General features: G+C 51.6%; 1 protein-coding gene across 6 annotated transcripts in view; it reads left to right on the top strand.

Annotated features, from left to right (window-relative positions):
• Positions 1 to 7,500, top strand: part of LOC119597772 (tyrosine-protein kinase Abl-like) — a 206,230-nt gene that overhangs the window by 163,195 nt on the left and 35,535 nt on the right. The gene's annotated exons all lie outside the window — the stretch shown is intronic.

Below are 7,500 nucleotides of genomic sequence, written 5' to 3'. Positions count from 1 at the left end.
TATTTTCGTATTGATTGTGTTCATTTTCACTTCTTATTTATTTTGCACTCATTGTCATATTCTTAGACTTTCCAAACGGCAGGAAACTTGCTTGCAGGAGTCAATGAACCCGTGCGAATTGAGTGTGCTTGCCGAGGCGGGGCTGCGTACTTGATCAAGCACCGCCTCAGAGGATCAAGCATGTATGGCGATCCGCGTGCATGGCGAGATACAGGCTTGTTTGGTCGCTGCAATGGCTTCAGTCGCTCAATCATGCGCTCGAGGATCAAGCAGCATGCAGGCCGGATATATTTAGCTGTCTATGGGCCGCCTGGTGGTCTTCCTCCTCCTTATTCGTCTGCTTCTTATTATCATTATTATTAGTATTAGTTTTATTACTATTATTATTATTTCTCTCCTTTTTTTCTTCTTCTCATCCTTCTTCTCCTTCTCCTTTTCGTCCTTTTCCTTCTCCTCCTCCTCTTCGTTCTCCTTCTCCTCCTTCTCCTCCTCGTCTCCTCTCCTCTCCTCTCCTCTCCTATCCTCTTGTCCCCTCCCCCCTCCCCTCCCCTCCCCTCCCCTCCCCTCCCCTCCCCTCCCCTCTTCCTTCTCCTCTCCTCCTCCACCTTCTCCTCTCCCCCTCCTCCTCTCCTCCTCCTCCTCCTCCCCCTCCTCTCACTCTCTCTCTCTCTTTTGCCTACTATTTTAACTTCTTTTCTTTGCGTTTCTTGTTTTAGAAGGGAAGAGGGGAGGGAGGGAAAGCGTCCGTAATTATCCGTTTTTTTCCTCCACCATAGACGCCAACAGAGAGGTATTGCTCTTGGTTCGCAGACGAAGGCGCGGGGGGAAGGAGAGGGAGAGTGGAAGGAGATTAAAGAGAGGAAGAGAACTTGGAGTGAGGCGAGAACGGGAGGAAGTGGGGAAGAGAGGAAGAGCATTTGGAGCAAGGGGGAAAGAAGAACTTGGGTTGAGGCGAGAACGAGAGGAAAGGGGGGAGGGGAGAAGAACTTTGGTTGAGGTAAGAACGGATGGAAGGAGGAAAGGGAGGAAAAGAGCTTGGAATTAAAGCAAGAACGAGAGAAGGGATATAAAAGAAAAGTTTAGATAAAAGGAGTTAAAAGTAAAATAACGGAAAAAGGGGAAATTGAAGAGAGTGGGGAGAGGAGGAGGGAGTAACCGATCGCGTAAACAATTTACTTTCGGGGAATGCATCAAATTTAGATTCGCTTGAAAGGAGGAGGAGGAGGAGGAGGCGGGGTACAGGGGGAGGAGGGGGGGTCGAGAAGGACGAGAAGGGGGGTGGGTAAGCATGTTTTACGTTCACGCGCATACACACGCGCGCGCGCGCGCCCACACACACACACACACACACACACACACACACACACACACACACACACACACACACACACACACACACACACACACACACACACACACACGCACAATATATAGGCAACACTCACTCAATTACTCACTCCCTCTGTTCCCCCTCCCTCTCCCCTTCCTCCCTCCCTCTGTTCCCCCTCCCTCTCCCCTTCCTCCCTCCCTCTGTTCCCCCTCCCTCTCCCCTTCCTCCCTCCCTCCTCTCTCACTTCCTCCCTTCTCCCCCCCCTTCACCCCCACCCCCGAAAGACACCTACAGCAACATACACGAAACTATGAATGGCAAGGCACCCGATAGCCACCTGAGCTGACACCTAATGACGTTGTGTCGCCGTCTGGTAGTCTCTGTGTCGGGGTTAGTGCCTGGTGGCTCCGCGAGATGGCGTTGGCTTCGGAATCTCTCTCTCTCTCTCTCTCTCTCTCTCTCTCTCTCTCTCTCTCCTTCTCTCTCTCTCTCTCCCTGTATGTCTCCCTCTCCCTCCATTCATCTATCCCTCCCTTTCTCCCTTCCTCCCTCTCTCCCTCCCACCATCCATCCTTCTCACTCCCTCCCTCACCTTTTTTCGCTTTGAGATGAAAGTCAGTCGGTATGTTGCATTCAATTTCCCCCAAATGTTGCAATGATCTTTCTCTCTCTCGCCGGACGTTCAAGCTGAATTTGTGCAATTGTCATATGGATTTGAAAAGATACAGCGCTCAAAGGGCCTTGCATTGTTTAATTGAATTTCGCCCGAAAACGAGTCGCATTGCAAGTCCGCCGAGCTTGCAACAACTTGATTTATCGGCCAAGTTTGCAGCCGCTTGATTTGCATGTGAATAAGGGCGGTTTTCGCTTGTCCTGTCTTCGGATTTGTTAATTAGTTGTTATTGATATTATTATTATTATTATTATTATTATTATTATTATTATTTTATTTTATTATGTATTCTATCTATTGTATTCTGTTGCTGTTGTTATTTTTTATAAAAACTTTATCATCATCATCATCATCATCATCATCATCATCATCATCATCATCATCATCATCATCATCATCATCATCATCATCATCATCTGTATTCATTCATTTGTTTATTTGCGTGCGCGCGCGTTCGCCCGCGAGAACGAGACCAAGAGAAAAGGGACAAGGAAACGAACGAAAGAAAGGGAAAAGGAAAAGAAAGCGACAGCGGCCGAAGGCGATTCGTCGGCGCGAGGAAACCAGCGCGGCCTCTCCGCCTCGGAACGGCCGGCGTCTCGGCCTCCTCAGTGGCGGCGGGATTAGCGGGAATGTAGCCCTGCGCCAGGAGGGGGAGGCTTGGAGTGGAGGGAGAGAGAGAGGGGAGGGAAGGAGGGAGAAGGAGGGAAGGAGGGAGGGAGGTAGAGAGAGAGAGAGAGAGATGTACGGAGAGAGATATGTACGGGGAGAGGGAGGGTAGGTGATATTTAATGCAAGGAGAAGGAGGGGGCAGGAGAGGAAGGAGTTGAAGGGGCGTGGCCTAAGCGAAGAATGTGGGCGTGACGGGCGTATCTCCGGGCTAAACTTTCACGTGTTTGTGTCGTTGCCTCCGCCAGCAGCAGCAGCAGCAGTACGCTCGTGCGCTCCCTCCCTTCACACACGGCTATTGTTAGTGGCCACGCGACCGGAGCTCACGCAGAAGGCCTCCTGGCTCACGAAGGAGGCACGGTAGGTCTCGAAGAAGGGCCTGTGACTCACGAAGGAGGCCCTGTCGCTTACGAAGCAGGAGACGCTATAGCTCTCGAAGAAGATCCTGCGGAGGCCCTGTTGCTTACGGAAAGGGGCCTCGGGCTTACGAGGGAGGCCCGCTAACTCACGAAGAAGGTCCTGTGGCTCACGCAGGAGGCCGTGTGGCATGTGAAGAGGGGCCTCGGGCTCACGAGGTGGAGCAGCCGTTCGCCTTGGGACCAGAAATGTGATTGATTGCGGCTCCAACGACCTGATTCCCAGGGCTGATGGTGTTTTCGGGAAGGAGATTGAGTGTCGGAAAGCACTGTGATTTGATAAAAAGATTTGGATCGTATGAAATTGTGATGATTCTTGGAATGGATTGTGAATGCTCCTCGGGTTGGGAAATGTTTGGAGATCGCGGGCTCTCCCTATTCCTCGATTAAGGAAGAGGGTTCGATCGCCGAAGAATAAGTGAGTAACAAACCATCACATATACATCATTTCTTAAGGTAGATGAAGAACAAAAGAACTACTTGTCGTAGATAACTTCGCAAAGATTAATAAGGAGCAAAATTGCTTTTCCTGAAATAGTAAAAAAAAAGAGAGAGAGAAACAACAACAACAAATGATGTCCCAGAGAAAAAAAATCAGTGCAAGAATCAGTGTGACCAGATCCGGCGATAGCCATCTAGCGTGACGTCATCCGCGCCGAGTCATCTCCGACTGCCCCGGAAGTAGACGTTTTCGCGCTCGCGGGTCGACGAAGGCGGCCGATTAACTCCCTCGACGAGCTGGTAATCAGGGGGTCGTTTATTCCGAAACGGCCTCGAGACGTCGGCGACCTCCTTAATTGCCGTCGCTCCTTCTACATCTGCCTCTCCTTCTGCTTCCGACCGTCAGCGCAAGCCTCCGACAAGAGATGTGCCGCGACGGGGGTATCTGACGGCCATCTTCGGCTACCGCGACACGCCCCGCTTTGTGTATTGTTTCCACGCCGGCAGGAGACGCCCAGGGGCCGTTCGCTCGGGCCTGGCAGGGAGGGAGGGGGTGCCAGGGGGAGCGGCGCCCGGGTTCCTCTGCGTGGGAACGAGGGGAGTCCTCAGCACCACTCTTTTATTCATTTATTTGACTTGAGTGAGGTGGCTGTGAGAAGTCCTCCTTGAGCCACGGTTCGCTGGCTACAGGTTTCCTTCCTTCCTGCTTGCTCGCCTGCCTCGGGTCCCGGTCCCTGGCGCCGTCTCTCCCCTCCACTGGGCTGGCACCTCCTTTCAAGCTCGCCCTCGGGAGACCCTTATAATAGCCCGACGGAACGCTATCGGGGCCCGTCAGTGCCTTCCCTAGCAGTGGCTGACAAGCCAAGAAGCTGTGCAATCTTCAGTGCCCATAGCTATACCTCCCCTCCCTTATAGTACCCCCCCTCCCCCCGTCTCCAACGCTGGGACGCGGCGGCACTTGTGACCCTTCCGCCGACGTCTTGGCACCCGCCCGGCGCGAGATCAACACCTGAAGGCCCGACGCGGCGAGAGGGAATGTAATCCCAGCAATCGGCCTCCGCAGGGGAACGTAACCCCGCCAGCTGACAGCCGAGGGGGGAATGCAATCCCCGAAGTAGCGCGCGGGGAGACAGCGAAGCCACGGAGGGAGAGAGAGAGACGGACAGACAGTCGCGTGGCGGTGAAAGTGGCGCACGTGCGGCGGCATCGCGTTGGGAGACACTAAACAGCTTTTGCCGGCGAATTTCCCTGCCATATTGCCGTCATGAGGATACCCACGGCGCGCAGGTCCCTCGGTGAGTGAGTGCGTTTGTTTGGGTGTTTGTTTCAGTTTGTGGGTGGGGGGATGGGGGTGTTTTTTTGTGTGCGTGCGTGTGTTTGTGCGTGCGTGCGTGCGTGCGTGCGTGCGTGTGTGTGTGTGTGTGTGTGTGTGTGTGTGTGTGTGTGTGTGTGTGTGTGTGTGTGTGTGTGTGTGTGTGTGTGTGTGTGTGTGTGTGTGTGTGTGTGGTGTGTGTGCGTGTGTGTGTGTGTGTGTCTGAGTTTGTGTCTGTGTACATGTAGGTGTATGGTGTGTGAGTGCGTGAGTGAGTGAGTGAGTGAGTGAGTGAGTGAGTGAGTGCGTGAGTGAGTGAGTGAGTTTTTGCCTGCCTACGTCTCTCTATGCCTGTCTGTTCGTCTGTGTCTTCGATAATTAATTTAGTTATTTACCTGTGTATATATGTGTGCGGAGATGTGTACCCACGTGTGCTACAGATTGCGCAGTACACAGCGGAGCAACCGCAAGACGAAGGGGAAGGCTCCCTGGGAGTCATGCAGTACCAATACTCTCTCATCCTCCCCTCTTGCCCTCCCTCCCCTTCTCTCTCTCTCTCTCTCCTCCCCTCTCTCTCTCCTTCCTTCCTCCCCCCCCCCTAACCCCTGACATCCTCCCCTCTCCCCCCTCTCTCTCTCCCTCCCTCCTCACTCCCCTCTTTTCCTCCCCTATCCCCCCCCCCCCTCCCTCCCTCCACTTGGGGCTTTATTCCCCTTATTTATAGCGCGTCGGGACCCTCGCATGACCTTAACTTTCGGGTAATTACTGAAGGGTTTCCGCGGTGGCGCTCACTTGTTTTTGCGGGCCTTGTGAGGGTTTGGCGTGGGGAGGGAGGGAGGGAGGATAGGGAGGGTGGGCGGGAAGGAGCGAGGGTGGGTGGATAGGTAGCTAGTGAGGAAGAGAGGGAGGGAGGGAGGTTAGGGTAGGTTCGGGAGAGAGGGTAGGATTGTAGGATGGTAGACAGGCAGGAAGGCAGGCAGGCAGGCAGGCAGGCAGGCAGGCAGGCGGGAGACAAACAAGCAAGCGGGCAGACAAAGGCTGGCTGGCTGGCAGGCAGACAGAGGCAGGAAGGCAGGCAGGCAGACAGACAAAGGCAGGCAAGGCGCGGCGTGACTTCCAGTCGCTCCTCACACCCGGAGCCTCTAATTAATATCATTGATGCCAAAGATAAAACCCTCTTTTGCATGTCAGCCACAGATCCATGCTCGGGCGTCGATAGGGTCCGGTGCGGCTGGGCGTGGGGTACGAACGCGGTGGCGGGAAGAGTTTTCTCTCCCTCCCTCCCTTCCTCCCTTCCTCCCTTCCTCCCTCCCTTCCTCCCTTCCTCCCTCCTTCCCTCCCTCCCTCCCTCCCTCCCTTCCTCCCTCCCTCACTCCCTCTCTTCCTCCCTCCCTCCCTTCCTCCCTCCCTCTCCCCTCCCTCTCCCTCTCTCTCCCTCTCTCTCCCTCCTCTCTCTCTCTCTCTTCTCTCTCCTCTCTCTCTCTCTAACCTCCCCCCTTCTCTCTTGCCTCCCTCCCTCCCTCCCTCCCTCCTCCCTCCCTCCCTCCCTCCCTCCCTCCCTCCCTCCCTCCCTCCCTCCCTCCCTCCCTAAAGAGAAATGGACGAGGAGAGAAAGAGAAAGAGAAAGGGAGAAAATCAAAGAGAAACAGACTTAGACAAGAGACTCTGCATTTAAAAGGCCGCTCGCATGGCAGGTCGACGTTCCTCATCCCGGCGTGCGGACCTGTTGTTATGCATGGCACCCTCCACTCCCACCACCCCTCCCCTCCCTCCCTCATCCCCCTCCCTCCCTCCCTCCCTCCCTCCCTCCCTCCCTCCCTCCCTCCCTCCCTCCCTCCCTCCCTCCCTCCCTCCCTCCCTCCCTCCCTCCCTTCCTCCCTCCCTCTCTCCCTCTCTCCCTCCCTCCCACGACCCCCGTCCCTGTGTTGTAGCGTAGCGTGCGGGGAAATAACACAGAATGAACATGAGGAGAATGAGGTCCTTTCCGAGAATGTGTGAGGAGTAGGTGGTTGTGAGGGAGGATGTGTGCGTGTTTTGTTTTGATGCGGTTTGTTCTTGATTTTGAGTATGTTTTTTTAATTTATGTGTTTATTGTTAGTGTTGTTGTTGTTATTATTATTATTATTATTATTATTATTGTTATTGTTGTTGTTGTTATAATAATAATGATAATTATTATTATTGTTGTTGTTGTTGGTAATGTTATTGTTATTGTTATTATTATTGTAATTATTATCATTATTTTATTATTATTATGATTATGATTATTATGAATATAGTTATGATATTGATGAGGATGATTATTTGTGTGATTATTTGTTTTGTTTATTTATGTTTTTGTTTATTTATTGATTTATTTATTATTATTATTATTATTATTATTATTATTATTGTTATTGTTATTGTTATTGTTATTGTTCATTGTTCATTGTCTCTTCTTATTGTTGTTGTCTGTTGTTGTTGTTGTTGTTGTTGTTGTTGTTGTTCTTTTTATTTATTCTTATTACTATTATTCTTATTATTATTGTTATTATTAATTATTATTATTATTATCATTACATTATTAACATTAACTATTAACATTAACATTACATTAACATTAACATTAACATTAACATTAACATTAACATTAACATTAACATTATCATTATCATTATCA

Source organism: Penaeus monodon, chromosome 40 (genome assembly GCF_015228065.2).
Source record: "Penaeus monodon isolate SGIC_2016 chromosome 40, NSTDA_Pmon_1, whole genome shotgun sequence".
Classification (NCBI taxonomy): domain Eukaryota; kingdom Metazoa; phylum Arthropoda; class Malacostraca; order Decapoda; family Penaeidae; genus Penaeus; species Penaeus monodon.
Note: the sequence above shows the minus strand (reverse complement) of the source record. Positions and strands in the feature narration are given on the sequence as shown.